The sequence below is a fragment of the Chironomus tepperi genome, unplaced genomic scaffold (assembly GCF_022539635.2).
Source record: "Chironomus tepperi strain 1889 unplaced genomic scaffold, CSIRO-AGI_Ctep_v1 contig_337, whole genome shotgun sequence".
In the NCBI taxonomy this organism is placed as follows: Eukaryota; Metazoa; Arthropoda; class Insecta; order Diptera; family Chironomidae; genus Chironomus; species Chironomus tepperi.
This window is the reverse complement of record NW_027226459.1, coordinates 141,773-166,252: the sequence shown is the minus strand read 5'-3', so window position 1 is coordinate 166,252 and position 24,480 is coordinate 141,773. Positions and strand designations below refer to the sequence as shown.

The 24,480-nt window shown below is 33.2% G+C and overlaps 1 protein-coding gene across 1 annotated transcript in view; it reads left to right on the top strand.

Annotated features, from left to right (window-relative positions):
* Positions 1-24,480, top strand: part of LOC139093548 (netrin-A-like) — a 51,659-nt gene that overhangs the window by 5,898 nt on the left and 21,281 nt on the right. The gene's annotated exons all lie outside the window — the stretch shown is intronic.

The following is a 24,480-nucleotide window of genomic DNA, read 5'->3' as shown; positions in this document are numbered from 1 at the left end:
TTTCAATAGTAATTATTAGAGATCGAAGCCGCTGACTTTTTAGTCGGCGGCGGTAGAAAAACGACTTAGCTATGCCGATTTTTAGCTGCCGACTTAAGTGACTTCGATCTCTGGTAATTATATGTTCAACCAGAAATAATAATCCAGAGCTCGATGTCGACTAGAATTTTTCATAGGAAATCAAGTCAAGATCTCAACCACAAATTTGAGTCGACTTCGAGCTCTATAAAAATCTATAAAACTTCACACCAAATCCTTTTCATTTTCCACAAGCATCTCCACCAATTTTTCGATTCCGCAAGCACTTTTTGTTTCATCTGTCATTTTCAAGATTCAAGATAAAAACTTAAGTGAGAATCTAAGCAGAAATTATTGAAAAGCAGCAAAAAAAAAAAGGAATTTCCATTCTCTCCGAAAAATCGGAAAATGAAAAACGAAATGCAAACATGAAAAAAAAGAAAAGAGGAAAAAATATTCAAAAGATTTATATCTCAAATTAGAATGCATGGTTGGCAATTGGAATTGAAGCATTATTTTCAGCTCGATAGACGGTGCGGAGGCGATAAACTCATATGAGAAAATTATTTTATGGTAACCAGACACACAAACACACACACACATGAGTTTTTCTTTAATGGATCGTTCAATTTAGAGCAGATTGTATGGATAGATGATTTGGGGATTATTGGAAAAAAAGAGCTGATTTTAAAAAATTATTTTGAAAGTTTGCTGGTTTTTAGGGGTCAATTGCTTAGTATCAAGGATCAAAGGCAATGCCTTAACAGTTGCAATTTTTAAGAAATTTGACAATGAGCAAACTGACTTAAATGCGCGTGCTCAGGAGTGTACTTAGTCAATGTAGTGGAGTATACTTAATTTTCTGAGTTGCTTGCCTAATCAGGATTGATTTTGGCTTATTGGGAGCCTCAAAGTAGTCATTCAACAAATATTTAATAGCTTTACATATCCAAAAATTGGATTAAAAGTCATTCTCACTCTTCTTTGTCTCTGTGACTCTTGCTAGTCTCTTTCAATTCATTTTATTTCATTTTGGTCGTATCTTGAACCTTATTGTACGTTATTGCCCCATCTTGCTTATTCTTGGAACCGTCTTCCATCACATTGTCTCATCTTGTCAAGTTAAATTCAAGTCAATCTTAACTTTCAAATCAAAATTCCTCAGAACCTTCTCATACCCATAACAAGCATATCCAACGACTCATTAGACACTCATTGATCAAACACTCAACATCAACTCCAATAAACCAATTAATTAATTCATTATTTTCTATACAAAATCAAAATTGATCATAAAATGTTGATCAAAAAATTTCATTAGAACTGCCAACAAAATTCTGCAGAAAAAAAAAACTTTCCCATCTAATTTCCTGTACATCCCACACGCAAAAAAATCTTTCTAATTTCTCATATGACTCGATATAGAATTTTGAAATTTCCAATTTATGAATATAATCATAAAACAATAATTTAGATACAATCATCCACATCTAAATCTAGCGTCAATAAAAATGAATATATGTAGTCAGATAGCAAAGAACTTTCAAAACAATCTATACAATCTAGCCATCAGCGAATAAAAAAAAAATTACAAAAGTCCTCGTGTTATTGATCGAGGGACTTAAGCGCATTTTTGTCCCAGCGATCAGTAATTGATTAAAAATTAACTTCCAGACCTACAAAACAAGATCCAGTAGGATTAAGGTCAATTCCAAACCCACAAAACAAGATCCAGTAGGATCCAGGTGACTTCCAGACCCGCAAAACAAGGTCCAGTAAATTCCAAGTCATCCTAGAAGATTTTTAAGAATTTCATAATTTAACGGATTTTCATAATTTAAATCTCATAACGGTCAAAAAAAATTCAAACTTTTTTAAGCAAACACTGTTAAAACACCGAAGAACATTGAAAAACACTGCAAAACAATGAAAAAACGTGTTGTTGTTGTATATGAAAATGAAAAATTGTTAATTATAGCATTTATGCGTTGATTTGAAACTTTTAAATGCCCGTGGCCGCAATAACTTTATGGAACTGATCTTTTAAAACCATTCCGAGCTCTCTACGATGTCTAGACAAAAAGTTTTTATCGTCAGCCGAACAGACAAAGTGATTTATTAAGCTACCTTTTTGAAAACAAGTTTCAAAAATGCGCTAAAAAGAATAGAAATGAAATAAGAGTTCTTTATTTTCACAAAAACGTGTGCTCACATAGGTATGCTGTGTATATAGACACACGATGAGAATTCAATTTCCATTTATCTCTTCTCATTCTTTCTATTCTTCATTCCTCTATTGTGCACCACAATCGCGCTATGTGTCTAGATTCAGCTTATTTACTCATTTGTGGCTCGATTAGCTATTAGAATGTTTGTAGGTAGCAAAGCTAGGAAAAAAAAATATTTGAAAGAAATTTTTTTATATTTTTTTGTATTGAGTTGTTAATGCAGAAATAACTGGGAATTAGGCGATATTGTTGTTGAAATATTTGTATATTAAGTCATTGACTCTTGAAATGCAGAACTGTATTAAAATTCTTGTTTTTACTGAATAGCAGAAGTCGCTGAGTTATCAAGTTTTAAATTGCAATTAAAACTCAAACCTTAAATCAGGTGGAATCCCTCTTATTGTAACCGAATCTGTACATGGTAGCATATTATCTAGATAGGCGAGTAACTAGAAATTTTGGACAGTTTGGGATTTTGAAATGATTTTCCCAACCCTTCCTTTTAGATATGGTAAGCCCCGACCAAAAACGAACACGGCATACGCTTCATGGCATTTCCAATATTTTTTTATCAGTACACTACTTTACCACGGCACACAGGTTTCCCATCACTGCTCAAAACCTTAATTAAGAACCCAAAAAATGCCCTCTATTCACACTCACATCTAATTAATAATTTCATGTATCTATCGAAACCAAAGCAAGCTGCCTTAACAAGTTTCAATACACAAAACTAAATTTCCAATTCTAATCTAATCTCGATGTCATAAATCATCATTAATTTCTACAAGAACGCATGAATAAATTTTCTTGCTAAAAATAATTTCAATTTTTTTTTCTCATTTAACTGTTTTTGAATGTAAAGAATTTCATCTTTTTAAATTGCCTGTATTCATATTATACACATAATTAAATATAGTTATATTAGCATTTATACAGAAGAAATGTGTTCGGAAATCATTAGGGAAATGAGATGGTTTATGTTGTTGTTGTTGTTGCTGCTGCTGTTGTTGTGTGAAAAATTAAAAATGATTTCTTTTTTTTCGTCTCTGACATTCATTCTTAAATTGAGATAGAGTATAAGAGTGGGGATGAAAATGAATGACGGAGACAAGGAACAAATTAAAATGAGAAGCAAATCTAATTTTTTTTTCTACCGTAGATGGGTAGACAATTTATGCGGGCATTAAAAAGATTTTTATTCTGACTTTGTTTTGTTGTTTAATGTTCATGTCATGATTGAGATTTATGCTAAGTCAGTAAGCATGAAAAAAAAGGTAGGAATAAGAAGGAAAATTGAGATTTTTTTGTGCTGAAATTAAATGCAATGTTAAAATACTGAAAAAAGGGAATGTGCAAGATTTATGGTGGATTAAATTGCTTTTTAACACAATATTTTTCGTGCGCGATTTAATGTTTTTAAAATTATCATGAAATTATTTGAGGAAAGAACGAGGGAAGTTTGATGTCAGGTGGGGGTCCTCATCACCTAAAATTCAGAGGTTTATGTTTTCTTAATCTTGTGTCAAAATTGATTGCGATGAAATTGTAAAACATTTTGTAAAGTTTAAGGAAAAATCCTTTAAATTTGCATTTAGATTTGTAATTTCTTAGAGTGACTTGAAGAAATAGAAAAAGATGACATTGGTGTCAGAATTATTCTAAATACCTAATTTACAGAAGACAAACCGAAAAGCACACCATATTCGCTAAGGCATCGCTGTGTCGCCGTATTAACGGTATGGCACAATATTGCTCTACTGGTACCATGGCGGTGGACATCTGCCTACCGTAATGACCATTTTTACGGCCAAAACTGGGATTTGTCGCATTGTTTTGGTGAGCATGGACATTTTTTAAAAACTACAATGTGGAAAATTTAATCTTTCGCCATAAATTGATTGAAATCAGTCGTCACGTAGTCATCAGATTATTTTCAACTCTTGCCATCAATACGGCAATTTAGTTACATCCTACGGCTATGATGAGCCATCAATACGGCAACGACCACATTGTGATGTTCAAGTTTTGCTACAAAAATTTCTTAACTTCACTATAGAGGACCCTCAGTGAATTCAGAGGGAGAAAATAATGTTGATAGTTAAAACTCTCCCCCCTTTCCGACAAAATTCTTTAATTTGCTAGAGTCTTTCGAGAAAAAAAAAATCTAAATTTTTGAATTTCATTCAAAAACATTCAAGCTTATTCAAAAAAAAAAAAAATCAACTCTAGAAAATTAGAGAAAGTTTTGAAAAAATCAAAAAACATTCTTTGTTTCACTTTCTTTACACGTCTAAGAAATTCAGAAGAGCCACAAGTGAACAACTTTACAAAACTAGAGGACAACTACCCTAATGCATGTCAGAACCGCGAATTCTCATAACTTTAACTTACTTTCATCTCAAAACAACCAAAAAAGGTGAATCTACTCATATAAAACTATCACCACATCTGATAAACTACATAAAATCATCCTTTGTACATCCAGTAAATCGAAAATCATCAGAACAAAGGATGTAAAAATATTTATTTTAAACAAATTTATCCCGCATAAAAGCGAAATAACCATAGAAAAAGGAAAGATTATTGTCGCAAGATTTCATTTCACTGTGCTGGTTTGAGAACTTTATTCTATTCTATAAACTCATAAACGAAGTGAATAAAAAACAATTTTCCTATCCTAAGTACACACGCCATATGTTCCTTACTGCTGTTAATATAGCACACTCCACACACAATTTTCATAGTAATTTTTGTGAGATTCTATTTGGGCGCAAAATGTGCAGTAAATGAGGAGGAAGTTTTTTTGAAAAAAAAATATATAAAAATGTGGATGAGAGGAAAAAAGCAACCAGACTGGATGGAGTCTGTGAAACCCTTTTTAATTACAAGCAATAAATAAAGTTGTTTTGCAACGTACTTTAATTAAATTTTCCTTTCTCCTCTTTTTCCCTCATTTTTCTCGGTGACTGACTTGTTGTTGGGTGTTATGTAAAATTCTTGCTTCGTATGTTGTGTGTCCGGGATGTGTATGTAGAGATGATTAGGCTGTGATTTGGTATTTTGGGTGAAATTTGAGGTTTTTGCAGACGTTTCTTGCTTTTGCCAGCTGCTTTGCTGGCCGAACTGATGAACTGTGGATCCATGGTCTCTCTTAGGAGCCTACAAAGCTAGCTCTTTGGCTGGCTGCCCTTTGTCAATTGCCAATATCAAATGACGTTTCTTGTAGGCTCTTTAAATACCGTGAACATTGTACGGATACTTGACAGATCGGTTTCTTTTGGAAATTGAGTCCATACACTCACAAAAGAGTTGTACATGTATCTGGCCTGTTACCTAGACACTCTGCCACTGAAGCCATATCCTCACACAGTTAGATTCGCCTATATTTGGCTCGATAGCTCAGATCCCACATTTCCCAGACACCAAAGTTCTTCAAAATACTGTAAAGTCATTCAGAATCAGTTAACAGATCCCAAAATAGACAAATTGTTAGCTTCGGTACGTGAAATCATTCCCTTATGGTTTCATGAGTATCTGTCAACCAGTGATCAACAGCAACCTAGGTTAAGACATCATTGAGTGACTTTGCAGCAAGTCACTTAGCAGATAATGTGTTAGGGACAAAACAGACTCAAATAGGCTTGAATAGCAACCCAATAAATGTCCAAAATTCTCTCATACACTCCCCGGTCCGCAACTTAATGATCAGATGATTTTTCTTCTCAATGGTTTGAGACACATTCCTTCCCACAACACAGTAACAGCTAAATAATGTAAATGATTCAGTTGTTCTCTGTCTATTTATTTACTCTTTTTTCGCCTCCTTTCTTTTTGTCTGTCGCTTTTGTCATGTAATCTCACACTGCATTTCATTTTCATTGAGAAAGAAAATGTTTTTCCTCTATTTTTCTACACATTTTTCTGCTGCTGCATTGTAATATGTTGTTTTGTAATAAAAGTCAAACTATTGCTTAGTATATTTGCGAAATCAAGAAGTTAAGGTTTTTTTGAAATTTTTCAAATTCTTTTTAGTAATTTTGTTTTAAAATTTATGATTTGAAAACATTTTTCTATTTAATTTCAAATAAAAGAGTTAGAGGAGCTTAATGTAGATTAAGTTGAACGTTGTTTAAGCTGTCAGGTTGGAGTATTTATTGTGTTGTTGACAAGATTGATACTTATGTTGTTGTGGGATGTAGCTAGAAGAGGACGGGATGGGGCAATGTTGATTTTAGGGTCGGTGCTGACGAGAGGTGTATTGTGGACTGCCTGGTTAGGGGTTTAACCCACGAGTTTCTTCTTATTTTGACAAAATTCATCAATTTTCTAGAATTTTTCGAGACATAAATGTGTCTACATCCAGTTTTATAATCCACAAACTAAATCCTCCCTCGGAAACCTTCTGGCAACCTCTCAGCTCCTGACTATCCCCCTGTGCATCTGATGCTCTCAAACATTCTAAACAGAAATAATTTTCATTGCTTATTTGGGATTATTTCTGAAAATAAAACCCATTCACTTTCAAATTTATGATGTACTCAAGCATTCACCAGCAAGTTCCGCAAAATAAAACTCAAAAGTATTATAAGAATAAATGGAAAAATTGGCACAATTCCTATAAATACTCTCCAATATTGCACATTAAAATTTATGTTTGGCAGCACAAGTCTATGAACTAATTTCTGAATGAATCTTTATTGGCAAACGGCCTTGTCTAAATTGAGATTTTTTGTCACTTAAATGAAGGCATTCCAAACCTATTCGGTTATTTTCATAAACAATCAATAAAACTTGAACTATTGACATCAAAATCTATTAAATTTTTTTGGACACATACGTTGATTTTTGGGTGATTCAGGGGTGGAGTAAGGAATTTATTGAAGACTCTACTGCCTGCGCTGGTCGTGTAGGTCAATTGTGACACATGGCCACGCATAGATGTCGCCTAAAACTAGCTTTGTTGCTGGCTACCGCTGAAAATGGGAAGATTTCAATTGCAATACTGTTTCGATCGACTGCTTCATTCCATGAGCTCCTCAAAACCATGAACATTAGGAAATTTAACATTTTTTTTAGAAAAAGACTCTCAAAGCACCCAGAAAGCACCCAAAATACGTTCCTGGATTGACATTCAAAAGCAATAAATCCCCAAAAATTGTTTTATTAATTTTTTTTTTCGCAGACTCTTTCGACTTAAGCTGAACACGTGTTAGTCATACATATAAAAAGAAATTAAATTACAATATAATCTCATCCATGCATGGAGATGAGATTAAGAATTATTCTTTCTTAAAATTGAAATTTTACACGATTTTAATTTCGCTTTAATATGACGTCAAATGCAGATAAGAAGTTCTCATGTTCTTATAAAAAGAAATTTGAATTTTAATCAAAACAAAGCACAAGAATATGAATATTTTATTTATAATAACCCGAATAATAATCTACATAATATAATATGAATGTATATCACCTTATCAACGCATTAATTTACATCCATAGATAGAAATTTTCGATAAAATATATAAAAATTTATTCAAAATCCAATAGAAAAAATTGTCAATTTAATACCCATGTAACATCTGTTTGACGGACGTGACATGCCATAAAATAAAATCTCGCTACACCTATCTCATTAATTTAAATATTCGTCTCATTCTTTTATATGTGACATTATTTTGCAAACAAGCAATAGAATGAGATAAGAAGAAAATTAAACCACAAGCTGACATAAGATGTACCCGCGCGCACGCCAGATGAGATACACAAAAAAAATTATGACAAAATTCTGTCGTGTTGTTCTTGTTTTTTATGTGTTTTTCTCTCTGGTTCCGTTAAATTAAGAAGATGCAAATTTTTTTTTTCTACATTTCAGTTTGAAATAACGTGAAAGAAATCAAGCTGGGCTCTCATATTTTACTTCATTGACAAGGTGAATTAGATAAAAATGTTTTGTCTTATCTTAAAATTCAGTTTTGTTTAAAGTTATGGATTTAAATTTGCATTGACTTGCAGTTCTTTGAAGATTGCGAAATGTTAATAAATTTGAGATTTTTTGGCTTCTTTATTGGCTTAATAAATTTTGGAAAGAGCTGTTGTTTAATTGGATGCTTAGATAAACTTAATTCTGAGATATTTTGGAAGATTGCGCCTCATATTTGCAAAATGCAGGTAATAAGCTCATTGTTCATAAAACCGGTATTTGTGACTGTTAAGGGCAGTGTGGGATTTGGGGAAATTCTCGAAATTCTCGTGTTTTCTACGTCTTGCACCTTATTGAGAAGATCTAAGAAGGTTTACTTAGAGTCAAAAGACGATCGGTTGACAAACAGTTTGAACAGACTAGAGTTAGGCCAATAAGTTCATAACTAAGCATCTAAAATTTAAGAAGTGCAGTTCTGAACATGAAAAACGTAGAAAATGTAGGCCTGAATGTCTAAAACGCAATAAATGCAGGTTTGTACTTCTAAAACGCAGAAAATACAAGCATTTCCTTCATAAGCGCAAAAAATACAAGTCTGCGTATCTTTTGATCGTGTTTTAAATCCCTTAGAATATAGACCTAAGAGTCACAGCAGAATGTCACGGTGTCCACGCTCCTAAGAAGTCCTAGGATTTATTGTGGGCTCGTATATTTGCCACAGATATTTCTGATTTAGATTTAGAACAACCAAAGCAGATACCTTCTCAAAAACCTCAATTTAGACACAGATGTGCACTGCTACCTATGCAAAATATTTAGATGAAATTATCTCATACATCGCACTACAGATAACTTCATCAGATATAACATTCACACACTTTTCAGTTCCTCATCTTTACGCCCAAATCTCAATTAATTTCTACATCTATCCCATATGCAATTCTCACCATTTTTTAAATCAACTTTTTCGTTCCATTCTAAAAAACATCGAGCAAAAAATAAAGTAATTTTGCTAAAAATAAAAATAACAGCACTGACAAGCAGGCAAAATACATCTCGAGACGTAGTGTCTGCGTCTATTTATTTGCTCATCGTCAATTGCCCCCAAGGTTGCGTTCATTTTGATTGAGGGGTTAAAACGAAATCTTTACAAATTATTTTTATTTTATCGTACATTAAAAATAAATTTACAGAAAATTAAAACGTGTGTGTCTGTCCGTAACATCTTGCTAATCTCCCTAGCTATTTTAAAGTCTTCTTTTGATTTTCGCAACAAAAAAAAAGCAAAAATAAATAAAATATTTTAGCTATTTTTCGTTAAATTGCTTTTATCTCTAAGTCTATTGTTTAAATGTCTTACAGGCATATCCATATAAAAAAATGGTAAATTGTTTGTTTTTAACTAAATACACAGAGAGTACATAGAGATGAGGCAGTGAATTTATCTTGAAAAAAAAAGAACGGAATATTAAAAGAAGAAATGAAAATTGTGAACAGTATTAATATGAAAGGAATTAGCATAAATGTCGTAATGCTTACATAAATGGGATGTAGCGCTTCTTTGAGGATGAATTACTGAGTATTTACTTTGTAGGTTTATGAATGATTAACATAGAATAATTGATTATAAGGAAGTTTGGTAGATAATGAGACAAATACACGCAAATTATGAGAAAGAAATTAAGAAATTATGAGAAGAATCAATCTAAGAGTCTTAATGCTGTACTTGCGAATGTCCAAAAATTACAAATCGGTAATTAGATCCAAAATCCGGAAGCAGACCAGCGTGATTTTCACATAAAGTCGCAATTTAAACAGAATCTGACAAAAAGTCAATCTGATAAAAAGTCAATCCGGCATCAAGTCAAAGTCCAGTCGTTCTGGTGCTGAATTTTTAATCGATTTACTAATTTTTTGTTATTTAGGGAATGGATCTGTCGTCTTGATACCCTAGATTCGCGGTTTTTGGTTATACTTTAGTGTATTTCAATGTCATACTAGATAGGACAATAATTGATGAAGTATCACTTAGTATAAAGCCAATGAACCCGTTTAGCACACTTAGAAATATTGCAAATCTGGTCGTTTTGACTGAATGGCTGCCACTTGACTCTAATCGTCGTGATGATAACATTTTAATGAGTATCGATAGGAGATCTACAATTTTCAATTCCGTGATTGACAATACCACCCTAGTCCAACCCGTAAACATATCTACACTCATCAACCATCCTCTAAACACGCTAAACACATACAACTTGAAAATTAAATTCAAGACAATCCAACATTAAAATAAATTAAACTTAAATTTGTCTTAATTCAACATTCACAACAGAATGACAAAATTAAATAAAGAAAAAATGCTCATTTAAGATGATTCATCACACACGAACAGCATCACTGTGCATTTTAATCAAAATAGAACTTTAAACGACAATTTATTGCCTATCAGTGAATGACATTTCTAAGAAAAAAGATTCAATTTTTCCTTCATTTCCAACTTTAAACGTTTAACGGCGCTTTCAAGATAAATTTATTCATTTTCCATGTTTAAGATGTGAATGTTGTTCTGTCATTTAAATTGCTTCGCATTTAACATCGTTATCATTTGAATGAGTCATTTAAATGTTCGTATAAGTCAGTCATATAAGAAGGTATCTGATTTTCCTCAGATGTAGAATTTTTTATGCGTAAATTGCGTTCTACTTGGTCTCTTGTGGATGTTTTGTCAGGAACTGCTGCTATGCAGTCATAGTTAGAATGTCATGAGTGATTATGACTGATTGCTGTTGATTAAATAAGTGGAAATCAAGTTAGAGACTGAATTATGACAATTTTAAAGATCATTCACAGATGGTGTCCAGCATATCATCAACAGGAGTGTCAAGCCTCTCTTCAATCACACCAGCAGCCTTCCAAATATTTAACGCGTCAAAATTCCCACAAGGAACCATCAAACATTAAATTTATTATGCTTAAGTACGTTATACATAAGCTATATGTGCGCTATGTTGTTCCATCATCAAGCCAATCAATCATTTTTTCTTTCCTCTTCACTTCTCTCTTCGTTTCGTCGTCGTCATATACAGACAATTATATATATATATATATTTTACTGCTGAGTACACCTGACCGATAAGCGATAATGGTAATTTACGAGATAGAAATAAGCAGAATGTGTGTATACATGTATAAATTTAAGCATATTTCCGATCATCATCAATCATAATGTATTTCGTGTCTCATTTCAAAGCATAGCATTTACAGCTTGGATATATGTACAAACACTGACTCAAATAAAATGTGTAGAGCAGTGGTGCACAACCTTTTGTTTTTTGCGGCACACCTTGGTTGTCAGTCTCAACCGAAACCAGGCACGGCATACGGATTTAGGCTTCTTCTGCACTCTAGTATCCCGCGACACAAAGGTTGCCCACCACTGATGAACAGAACTATAAAGGGGGAGACTCTGTGCCTGGAGTTCAAGTGTAAACTTTTTGTTTGATGTATGAATATTAAATATAAATTTTTGTGTGTGGCAATAAACTTAAGATACACACTTAAGGTCAAGATAGCACTCAAAAGCTATTTAAGCTATTAACTGAAATGTTTATTGCATCTTTCAGATTTTTTTTTGTTCGTGTGACTTATTTGGATAGCAAATGGAGATAAGAAGAAGAGTTGTGTGTTGAAAAAATGAATTAAGTTGTTTTAAGACTTAAAATTTTAGTCAGTCATCGGGTTAGAATGGACTCTTAATGGTTTAATGTGAATTAATTTTGGAAGTGTGAAAAGTAGTTGCGAACTGAGATGCATAGGGTATTGGTGGTTGTTGCTATCTATGGATATTTGCTTGTTACTGAGGTCAGGACTCTGGAAATGGCATAGCTTGGGCATAGTACGAGTTTATGGCACATATTGACAAGTTTTTGCATTTTTAAATGACATTTTGTGGTTCGTAATATAATTTGGTCAATGTTTAGTCCTAACTTTCAATATTCTGAGCTTCAAAGCCTTTTAAAACAGGCAAAGAACATGCTCTACTCAAAAAAATATGTTGATTCCACTCGCGAGCATTATTATTAGCTCACCCTACTCTTAAGACACGCATTTTGTCTGCCAGTGTCTAAAATCTGAGATTTTGTGACTTTTTATTCAATGAATGAATGACTTCTAATGTTTCGTATGTTAAATAGATGAGTATAAGCCACAACAACATCGTCGGCAAAGATCAGTGGAAACTTGACCAACGCTTCAGTGTTTGAACCCTCATTGACCCTCTGGCTGTACGCCTGACGTGTCAAATACAGCATCTACACAATTTAAATCAGTAATTCTGCCTACAGCAGCATCAATGAGAAGCAATATGACTGTTTGTCACCAAAAAATCCAAGATTGAAATCAATTACAATGAAATCCACAATTTATTTTGACAAATTCATCTAAAAACTAAAGAAATCAATCAAAACTGTTTGATACTAATTGCCAAAATTAATCACAATTCACTTATAATCGCTTTTTTTCTTTTTAACTCCAAAAAGCTCCAAAAACAAGTAATTGAATAGGCCTCCAACTCATTAATGTCAATTTTTCAAAGCCTAAGCGACATTCAACAATGTTATCGATTTAAGACAAATCCTTCGCACTCTACTAAGGCTATTAATCATCAAAAAAACGTATATCTGAACTAAAAACTGATTTTGTCTATTTCGGCACAACGGCATTTGCTCATTAAAGTATCGAGTGATTGAACAAAATATGAAGGAAGATTGGAATCAGTTAACTAGTCGCGGGTACAAAATCTCATCTCGTCTACAATCTTACTGTGAAAATTGAACTTTTATTTCTTTTTTTACTTTCAACGTCTTTTCGGTGCCTGCCTTTTTCTCCTTCTTCGAGACAAGGAGAGACACAAACAACACAAAAAAAGAATCAATTAATCACTCGCAATGACTCATTTAATTCGATTTAAATCTCTATTTCTGTTACTCTATCTATTTTCTTATATTTTTGGCCAATTCTGCTTTTGCACATTGTGTGGGCTGTTGCGTTCATTTTGGTTCGTTGACTGGATGATAAGTGCTAAACGAATCGTAAAGTAAAAATTGCTGTGAAATTGAGAGATACTTTTTGGTGAATAAATAGAATTGTTTGAGTTGATGAGACTTTTTTTTGGGCAGTTCTGTTTATTTGGGGCCAATAGAATATTTATTATGTGCGAATGTGAACTTCCAACTTTTTTATACTGTGTGGAAATTGATGTGCAAATTTTGTGACTTTAATTTCTTGTTAGCTAAATAAATATTTGAGTAGTAAAATGAAGAAGTTGTTGAAGAAAAGTTCCGACATGAAGATTCTACGTATTTGGAATGTCACTTAGACTGGATGACTAAGTGAGATGTTTCGCATAGGGAGATACCTTTAGTAAGTTTTGGTTGATGAATTCCGAAAAAAAAATTCTTTTAAACTTCAGGATCCTTAAGAAATTTTGAAGCGTAGATGTAGCTAGGGTATGGGTTTTAACTAAATTCTCTCTTAAACTATCTTAAAGATATGGGCTAACGAGGACGCAACACTTTACTTTGATACTGTAAAATGTTCTTTCTCAGGTAGAACAAACCGGCTTTAAGCCTAGTTATAAACTTAACATTTCATGACATGCTACACAATTGTCTTAGCAGCTTAAAACCCAAACAGCATAAAGCAGGAAATTTAATTTTTGTCTTAAAAATCAACCATCTCTTGGCCATCAAGGTACTCTATGCGACTTAGAAGCTTATATTGTAAACTTGTTTGTGTTGCGTGAGGTACTCAAACAGCACCATGTATTCCTTAGTGCGTTGCTTCGTGGATATGGTAACGTCAAGAGGAGATTTTGCCCTGAGGACACTGTGGTGGCTGATTTCGGCCCATTTTACAGGAATACGGTGGTTCGTTTTATTTTGCCGAGTAGCTAGCCATACGTTGTACTGATTACAGCCTGTTTCACTCAAGTAAAGACTGATCATCAAATTAAAATTTGAAAGAACTTCAACATCAGCTTACCAATATAATTCGACCAAGTATTTTAGATTGGCAAGCCTGCAATTTTGAGCAATATTGCATAGTTTGTCCAAAGCTGCAGACCCTTTGAATAATTCCCACATCCCCCAAATGCGTTCCCAAAACATCCATTCCAAATTTTCGCACTTCCATCTTCTCGCATGCCAGAATAGCAACAAGAACAACAAAAAAATTAAGAGCGCACACTTTGAAGTGCGATAATGAATTGATGCTAAAAGAGAAGCACAACATTAAGTAACTATCAAGGAAGATGAAGCAATAGAACGAACACAAACAGAACAAAAGAAATTAAGTACAAGAAAATTAAAAATAAATTAATGACATGACTAACAGAAACTCAATAAATTGGAAGTAGATGGACCCGGAATTTATTTTAATGTTCACTAAGCATAGAGAAAAATTGTGAAGAAGTCTTAGTCAGTAATAAGAAGAAAGAGAAGAAAACAAATGGTCCATTAATTACAATAATGGCTTGTCGCTGAAGCTCGTAACTTTTCTTTCCTTTCTATTCCTTATTCACAATAGCTTAAGCACTTTGCCTAATGGCTCTTAATTTCTTGAATTACAATCGTCAAATACGTGAATATAAACAGCAACAATCTTGTGTCCGATTCAAGATAAATTTCTATTTTTTCCCATAACATTCATGACGATGATGATGATGATGTTGACAATAAATTCAATTAATTTTGGTATTTTAGTCTCATCATTGACTTGTTAAGTGTATTTTATGACATTTCGAAAGTTGCATGAGCACTAAAAATCATTTTTTTACGATTTTTTCGTACATCAAACTTGGGAGAACATCAAGACACAGAATTAGACAGTAAAAATATTTCCATGTCAATGTCGAGAACGGAATACTAAGTAGGCTGACAAAATTTACATAATAAGATTTTCTTCAACTTTTTCTTGATTACAGATTTCCTTTTTTTAGAGGGGGAGTTTGGATGGTACGGGGATGTTTAAAGTTTTTAGTTTTAAGGCTCTTTACTGTTAGCAAGCCCACACAGACACAGATAAGGAGCAAGAGGATGCTCGTAAAATTGACCACACTGAACATTATTGATTGAGTATACTCTTGAGCATGGTCATTGTCTATTAAGGAAAATATATGTCACAGTTCAGAAAATCTGTATTTTGCCTGACAAAGGGGTTATTCGCATATTACTTAACTCAAAAGTGGACAGTTTTGATCTTTCCTTTTTCGCGTATCAAACCTAAATTCGAAAACCAAGAGTTTTAATAGAAAATGCCACAAAACTCAGAACATCAACCTTCTTAGTAAAACGTAATAAAAGAATGGTCCATACAAGTTTGCAAACCTAGCATCATATCATATTCAAACGATAGCTTTAAGGGAAGGTCCATAAATTTCATAACCTTACTCTCTCCGTAACGCTTTTTAACTAGGGTTCAGCCGAGAATCGCTGGTCAGAATTGTCTAAATTTTAGATATGCATCCAGTTTTGGGCTATACTTTATAGCAGAGCTCGAAATCGACCCAAATTTTACATGAAGTCGTGTCGCTTGAGTTGACTTTTCCATACAAAATCTGAATCGACTTCGAGCACTGCGTTAGTTCTTCCAATGCTGCAAGCCTTCGGTTTCAATCTTCAGCACTGCAATTTTTGACGAACCCTATTTATAACTATATCATGAACCAAAAATCATACTCTTGTATGACTAACAAACTTGTAAGCCTCTACCTCATCCGTCTTTTCCCAAGAGTTACGTAATTTCAAAAGGACCCCTTAACAAGAAAAAGTCAAAAAAATAATGGATCTTCTTTTTTGGGATGAACATTTGATTGGAGTTACATTCTATATCTTGAGGGGATTCCTTAAAGTTTTGATGTTCTTTTTGAAACTTTTATTTTTATATTCTTGTGTATCTTGAGTATCTAAGGGACTAAGGAAATGATGAAGCTCAGACAATTAATGTGAAATTTTACTCACAAATTTCTAGAAATTAATTTAAATATTCCCAAATCAAATGCTTCCTCAAATAATTCTAACAGACTTTATGTCTCTGCATAGAAGCCATAAAATTGTCCATTTTCATCCTCACATTTCATCATAATTTCCCTGTCACATTCTAAAACTCAAATCAATACCAGACATAAAACAAACTTTTATTTTTTTGCTATTCAGCAAGTTCCTGCTAATCATCCTGTGTGTGCTAAACAAGAAAAAAAGAAATTTCTTCCTTTTCAATCATCAAGCACATCCTCCACGTGTTTTCACAAACTCATACATGCATGCATCACATATTGAATTGAGAAATTTCGGTTAAATAAATAAAGAGAAATTGAAAATTCTTTCATCGTCTTCAACTCGGAGGAGATGAAACGTGACATTGATGTTGTTTCGGTGGAGAAGTAAATTTTCTTCCCCAAAAAAAGGCAGGCCCAGAATCACAAGGTAATCTAGTCATTGAAGACTACGGCATGACAATAATAATAAGAAAGCGATGATGTTGTGGATGAAAAAAATTTTTTCACTTCCCCTCCGATATTGCTCCATAAAAAATTCATTTCATGGAATGATGATGGTTGATAGCTAATAGAAAACGTGATGAAAGTCAATAGGCAGTGAACTACGTTATGAATAATTTCATGGAATGTCAATTTCAGTTATTGTTGTTTATTCTGGTTTTCATTAGAATGGTTTCGATGAATTTTGATGGATTTTTTATGTTGTACAGTGCTTATTTCTAGGCTGGAGTTAGGCAAATGTTCAGTTTTTCGGGTATGTTCAATAGCATGGGCAGGGGGTCAAACCCTATATGCCTATTTCTACTAAATTCCTCAATTTTCTACGGTTTTTAGATACAAAAATCTTAAAACTTCCCTCAAAAAGTTTTAAGCAACACTTGTGTACCAGGATATGGCTGACAAATGAATCCAAAAAGAACAACTCGGTGTAAAATTCCGGGAACAAGATCTCCACGTCCTGGAACTTCTAAAATTTTTATTATTAAGTACATAAAACAGGAAATGGTTTGCAGGAAATCGGATATTCCTGAATCAGGCCTAATTATGCAAACCTGGTGTAACATTCTTCAATTTTCTGTGTCATGTGCCTTGTGAATCTTACAATTAGGTTGATGGTTAGAGAACTCCTGTAATGAAGCTGTCGAACAGCACTTGATATTGAGAATTGGTAAGTGGTAGCATGTCAAAAAGCTAGTTTCAAATGACATCTATGGGATGGGAAGTCATGGATCAAAATTTATCAGAACGACCAGTAAGTGGTTCCCAAAGAATCATTGGATCTAGAAAATGGCCTCATATGTTGAAGACCTAGACTAAATTTGTAGGAACGACCACTGAGTTCTAGTTATTATGCCCTATTCCATAGACATGAAATTCAGTTTCTGTTAATATCTGAGACGTAAATTGTAGCTTCCAAATCACATTTCACCTCCTCCCATAACAGCACCCATCTCCAAACCTTTCACTCTCTAGAAAATTATTTTATGAATTTATAAATTTTTCCATTTCTGTTGTCTGATTTGTTCTGCTTACATCCAACCCACAACAATAAAATAAAATTATCATGTCGAGTTGGAAAAATAAATAAAATAAATAGTGTAGACAGTTACAGACAGGAGGCAGATACCAAAGATAGATGAAAACATGAAATAAGAAGAAAAAGAAGAAAAATAGTCGATGACAAATTAGTGTGTTGATTATTACTGTATGTTTTTCCACTAAAAACAAAAAAACGACCGTATAGTGCGGAACTGCGTCTAAATCATTTATTTTACATCTTCTTCTTGTTTCTCTGTGTTTTTTACGAATATCTGTGGATGAAAGAGAGAGCAAAAAAAAGACCAAATGATATTCAGTGCTGTATAAAGCAACAACAAAATAAAATGTGAAGGCGGTAAATGCTAATGATTTGTGATCGTGTGAACGAATGCCGCTACACGATAAGAAGAGAATTGAAAGTTATGAAGATATTTAAAAAATGCTTTTGTGGCTGTGTGCGCATTAGTTGGATTGAATCAGTGAATATTTGAGGAATTTGAGATTTTTGGAGTGCAAATTTTGAACTTTTGGGCTCGAATTCGGATTCTGGTTTCCTATTTAAAAGTCGGCATGATTTCGTATGAAATTCGAGTCGACTTTAAGATCAGCTATATGACATAGCTCTGCCCTAACAGACAAAGAGTATACTCAGCTAAGTAATTATGATTGTGAGTATACTCAATCAATATTAAAATCATCACTTATAGTATCTACAATCATTTCTGACCCAAGCGACACAAGCCGCTACGGAGCATTTTAATAACACAAAGATCAAATCATAGATAAGGTCATATGGATGTCGTCAATAGCTTCTTGAGGGAACATTCTTCATTTGCGTCGCTTGGATTAAACTATTTCTTGTCCACAAAGATCCATATCATAGATTGACAATACTAAACATGCAATGAGTGCGTTGATGTCATCGTTGGAGCTTTTTGAACATGCTCATTAGCTTTTAAGGAGTTGATCAATTTTCTAACTCAGATCTGGCACTTTGCTGGTTATAGTTTGTCTCTAAAAATGAACCTAGTAAAGTACTTAACAGATTTGACACTATCATGTCTCTAGCAAATCTTAAGATTAGTTCCTCAAAAATCGTTGAATGTGACCTCCAGGTTAGCCTAACCATTGAATTGTCTAACAGCAATTTTAAGCACACAAGATGTTCATACCTCTAAAGCCAATTTGCCTCACTCAGCAGACAAACTAAAGACAATAGAATCATTAAATCCACTCTTACAAAATTATAGCATTCCAAAAATATTGAAAAAGGCTGTTCATCGATGATTTATCGGCGATAAATGTTTGCGTAAAGTTTATTGAATTAATTCCATCATCAATGTCTCTTTAAATAAAATTTAAAGTGTCAAAAAATGCTAATTTTTTTCTCTCTTCATCTCTCACCTTTTTATATTTTCTGTGTGCTATTAGCAACGATAGATTTCGTCCAAAGCAGCATGAAATATTGGCAATAAGTAATTTTTTTGTTGTTTTTGCGCATAAAAAAGGATTAAAAATTGTGCAATATTTTGTGAAATATTAACATTCACTCACCGACAGATTATGCAAATATTTTAAAACATTATTGACTGGATTATGACTGAAACTTTATTAAATATTCCACAATTTCCACTTAAGCCAATAATTAATTACATTACCATTACAAAATAAACACGAAATTTCTCTCTCATTATTTGCACACAAAATAGTCGATTGTATGAAAGTTTATTTTACCCCATTTTTTTTGCGTTCCTGATAACAAGTCATTTAAAGTTTATACGTCTATGAAATAATAGCTGAATAAATATTGTTGCTACAAATAAATCTTCCGATAAATGCACGAGTAAATAAATTCAAATATGCACCGATGTGTGTGGTTCAGCACTTGAGCCCTTTACAGTTTTGAAATTGTTCTACATATGTTAGTTCAATATGCTTTGATAGTTATTGCATGTTGGAGTGCATTTTTTTCCTTGTTGAGTGGATTTGATGGGGATGGAAACTTTGGAGAATTTTGGATTAAAATTTGTGGATTTTTATAGAATTATCCTAGATTCTTTATGCATTAGAAAGGAATAAGGCTGGAAAGCATACGGCGTAGTAATGATCAAAAATCTGGCCCCAGATATGATTTTAATTAGAACCCGGAATTCATCGAATCTGACTTAGAACCCGAGTCAAGTTGATCTAAAGCCGGATTCTCATACATTTCTCCACCATCCCTTAGAGACAAAGAAACCGCCTTTAGGTATTGTTGTGGTATTTCTGAAGCATGGAAGCATACTTTTTGCTTGTTAAGACGCGTGGGTTCCTTGAAGAGTTTCACTATGAGGATCCTTGTAGGAACTTATGAGTTCTAGTTTTTACTGAGCAGAATTGCAATTAATTGGTAAAATATCCGACCTTTGACCAGCACAAGAGTGCTTTGAGACCAGATTTCACTGAATCCGAGTTCATGCAGAATCACGCCTTGCTTGCCTCCTGATTTTTCACCATTTCTGCACCTTAAAGCATTCTAGAAGATGTCTTGATCCAGACATAATTAAATGCAGACATATCAAGTCACTAACACACACAGGATGTTCTTCTTATCTGTCAAAATAATTAAATTATTCTTAAACTTAGTTTAGATGCCTGTTTGGACTAGTTAAGCTTGTTTCTTATCACCAACATTCACTAGTTGATGAACAATTTCCTGGACATATCTGAATATGTTCTGTGAGCTAAACCGGTCAGCTTACCTAGCAACACCAAATACAAACCTAATGCAAACATCTCCATCCCAGGAATTAAAATAATCTAAAATTCCAAATCATATCCAACAAATTGAAAAAGATTCCATAAATAACCCTTCCAAGTACCCTAAATAAAGGTCAAAAAATTGCATTTTAATCCCAAAAAATGAAGGATCAACAAAAAATTTAATCAAGCGCATTGAAATCATGAATAAAAGTCCCTCATAAAACAGCATTAAGTCAACAATTTTTGTTACCTTTTTAAAAATAGATCTTAAAGCCATTCGATAATCAACGACAATTTAGTTTCCATTCCCACGGTTATTTTCAAATTATTCTCGTTTCATATATTTCTTCTTTAATGTTTCGCGACTGCTTTTTTCTACAATTTTTTTAAAACTAATAATAATAATCTGAATATATGCAGTGAAATAAATTTTTAATAATGCATAAAATTATGCCATATCAAATCATAAAAATTGCATTATATTTTTTTCAAAAAACTTCGGTGGTCTTTTGTTGCAAATGAAAATGAAAATGCACATAAATCTACTCAGTCAAGCCATAACCTGAACAAACGGATAGCGGTGAGAGAGAGACGACGAGCGGAGTCGCGGACTGAGTGTGTTTTGGAAACATAAATGTTTATTAAGTCTTGTGTGTGACTATAATCATGATTTATATCTCAACTATTTTTGCATGAAATTAAATTTTCATATGATAGCTTTTAATTGCATTATTTATGAGCTAAAAAAATAAGTTTTTGTTACACACTCGATGGTCGGTGGCGGCTATGATGTAGTAATGCATTATCAGTGTTGTTAAGCTAGGTTTTGGATGAGGTATTGTTCATGGATGTTTAAGGAAACTATGGCATACAAATTATAGAGTTAATTAAGACATGGAGCAGGATTTAGAAGAGAGTTCCTTGATTATACTGACATAGAATCTGACAAAATGGCTCAAATGAAAGCTGGATAAGATTCTATGTTGCAAGCCATACTTGGACTGTTTTTCTAAAGGAACCTAAAACACCTAACTTAAACGAGTGCTCAGTTTCAACTTAACCTCAGAAGATTTTCAGATTAAGGATAGTGTGGCTTATAAAATCGTCGGTCCCAAACAGAATTTGTATGAACCTGTACAAAAAGTTGTTGGTCAACAACAGATAATTTCAAGGCATTGACTCTCTTGATCCGCTTTCATCCCATACATATCTTTCATCCGGCCCATACAATCTTTCATCCGGATGAAATTTTTGTATGGAGATGAAGAATCCTTTCATCCGGATGAAATGTGTGTCAATGCCTTGGATAATGTATGAATCCAACCATATAATATTGAGTCAAGAGAGATCTTGCATAGCATAGAATAGCAAAAATCAAGTCACAGAACGGCGTGACCATGCCAGAATCACGTCGTCCAGAAGCCGGGCTTTGTCCTGATCTATGAGCCAATTTGTGCTATTTGAGGATATTATCCCTAATATAATTTGGTCTATACCAGAGGTCTAAGTCGATCTGTATTCCATATAAAGTCGTCTATTTCAATTATTTTCTGAGTCAAACATGACATCTAGTCTAAGTCCTGAATTTGCCCAGATATTTCTTTTAACCCATAATTTAATCGTATGTCATGACTGCCTATGTTTGTCGTGAACATTTTATATAATACTGCACAATAGTTGATAGTCTCTGCATCAACAGATTTAACTATACAAAAATCCAAAAATCAACTCTGATGGCGTCTATAATACAGCAATACATAATCCACAAAGCTATCCAAGAGTCTAGCTTTTATCATTGAATTTTTTGGGCGTGGATCAAGCGTGGATGTAATTGCATTTTAATCAGAAAATTTGTTGTAACTTCTGATGAAATTATTCAAAGGAATTAACTTCATAAAAAGCCCCGCATGAAACCGCACTTCATTGGGATCCCTTTACAGTACACAGTGTGTAACTAACTAACTTAACTAGTTATGAGGTTTCCTCTGTGACAACTATACGCGTGATGCGGTTTTCATTGGTCGATGACAATCGTAATTCATGATTTATTGCAATTTTTTGTAACTTTATTTGTTTCAATGTCATTTGATGTCTCGAGTTGCCCCACAGTAATCATTTCAGATTATATTTCACATCTTTTTCTCAATAAATGGATGAATTATATACATTTTTTTTATGTTTTGATCTTGTTATGTGCTTGCGGTGTATCTACAAACTGGTTTCGTATATAAAAATATTGCAATTTAAGAATTTTTCACAAACTGCACGTTTTTGGTGTATTTTTTTTTTGTATGTGGAATAAAAAGCGGCATTTTCTGAGAAACTTAATGTGCTCGTGATGTTTAACAGTAATTTGAGAATATTTTGTGTGTTTGCCCCATTAATGGTTGCATAAAAGGAACGAGAATTGAAGCGATCATGAGAAGTTTTGTGAGTTTTCAACGGGAGTTAATTATCTCTTTAAGATGTCGTTAGGATATTCTTTTATGTTTATTATGGGTTTGAGCTTTGATAAAAGAGGAGGAATGGAATTTTTATGTGAATTTTTGTAAAAAAAATTAAAGTTTTTGGAAGTTTTGGAGTTTTTGTTACAAAGACTGGATTTTCATACAAATTCTCGATTTATTCTCTGGATATGCAATCTAAAACATGAGAAACCCTATCTGAGCAGAGTAAGCTAAGAGCAACGCCACGAGCAAGCTTATCTAGTATATCCAATTCGCGCTCGAGAACACGCTATTTGCCTGTTAAAAAATCTACTCAAAACTGCAAAATATTGCATAACAAATAAAAAATGGCCAAATGAGAAGCTGCTCCTTGGACATATTGACCTCTAAATAACTAGGTCCTGTAATAATCAACTGATCAAACCATTATTTCTGAAATCTTTCTCAACTGATCAACTTGTGTATTGTTGTGCGTTCTTCGTTGTGTCGAGAAAAGTTTGATTACAACCCGGAAGGCACAAGGTGTAAAAAAAGACGATAAATGTGGCTAAAGACAGGTGTGATTGTGAAAAGGAGATAAATTTGAGTAATTTTGATGAATTTTATTGAATTTAATCAAACTTAAACTCACTTCGGAATTCAAAATGTGGCATTTAGAAACATTTTCGTCTGCAATACCCCGGAAAGTCGGTTTCACAATGAATCATCCCAAGCCAAATTCACTGTGGCTTTGAACTGAATTTTTCGTCATTTTACGCATTGTGTCTTTCAGGTAGCCACTGTGTTACACTGAGAAAATTGAGTTTATTCATAAACAGACATTTAAGAGTAAATTAATGGACCACTTTAACCCTGTTCAAAATTTAAACAAAAATTCATCTTTAATTTAGTTTAATGATTGAATCACGCACCCAAAATGGTCTCATAAGATCAAGATCAACCATCAAACTTTCAATATTGCAAAATTATCCCAAAATCCCAATTCAATACCGAAAAACTCATCTGAAAATCCATAAAAATTCTATTTAATTCAAAATATCTCATATTCGTGACCAGCACCAAAGAAATCTCTCAAAAAAATAAATTTATTGCAATCAATTTCTTCACCTTTTGTCTGTTATTGTTCTCATCAGCATCAACACCATCATGCCAACACATTTGCTTATTAAATAACTTTCCCATCATGTAAAACACAAAAAAAAATCTCCTGATGAGTGATATATGTAATTGACCAGCGGTTGGAAAGTAATCATCATTTATGACATTATAAGAAACCTGCTGACTTTCAGCACTAAAAAAATAATAATAAAAGAAGTGAAGAATATAAAATTAATTTTTTATGATCAGCACTGGTGTGTTCCTCATGGAAATGTGACAAAATGGCAATATTATCATTAAATGACTTTTTAGCTCAAATTTCATCTCCTTCGACTTGTTGTTGTTGTTTTTTAAATTTATTGGTGCAAAAATTGTGAATTTACAAATGTGATAAAATTACCATTCGGCAATTTATTTCTCTTA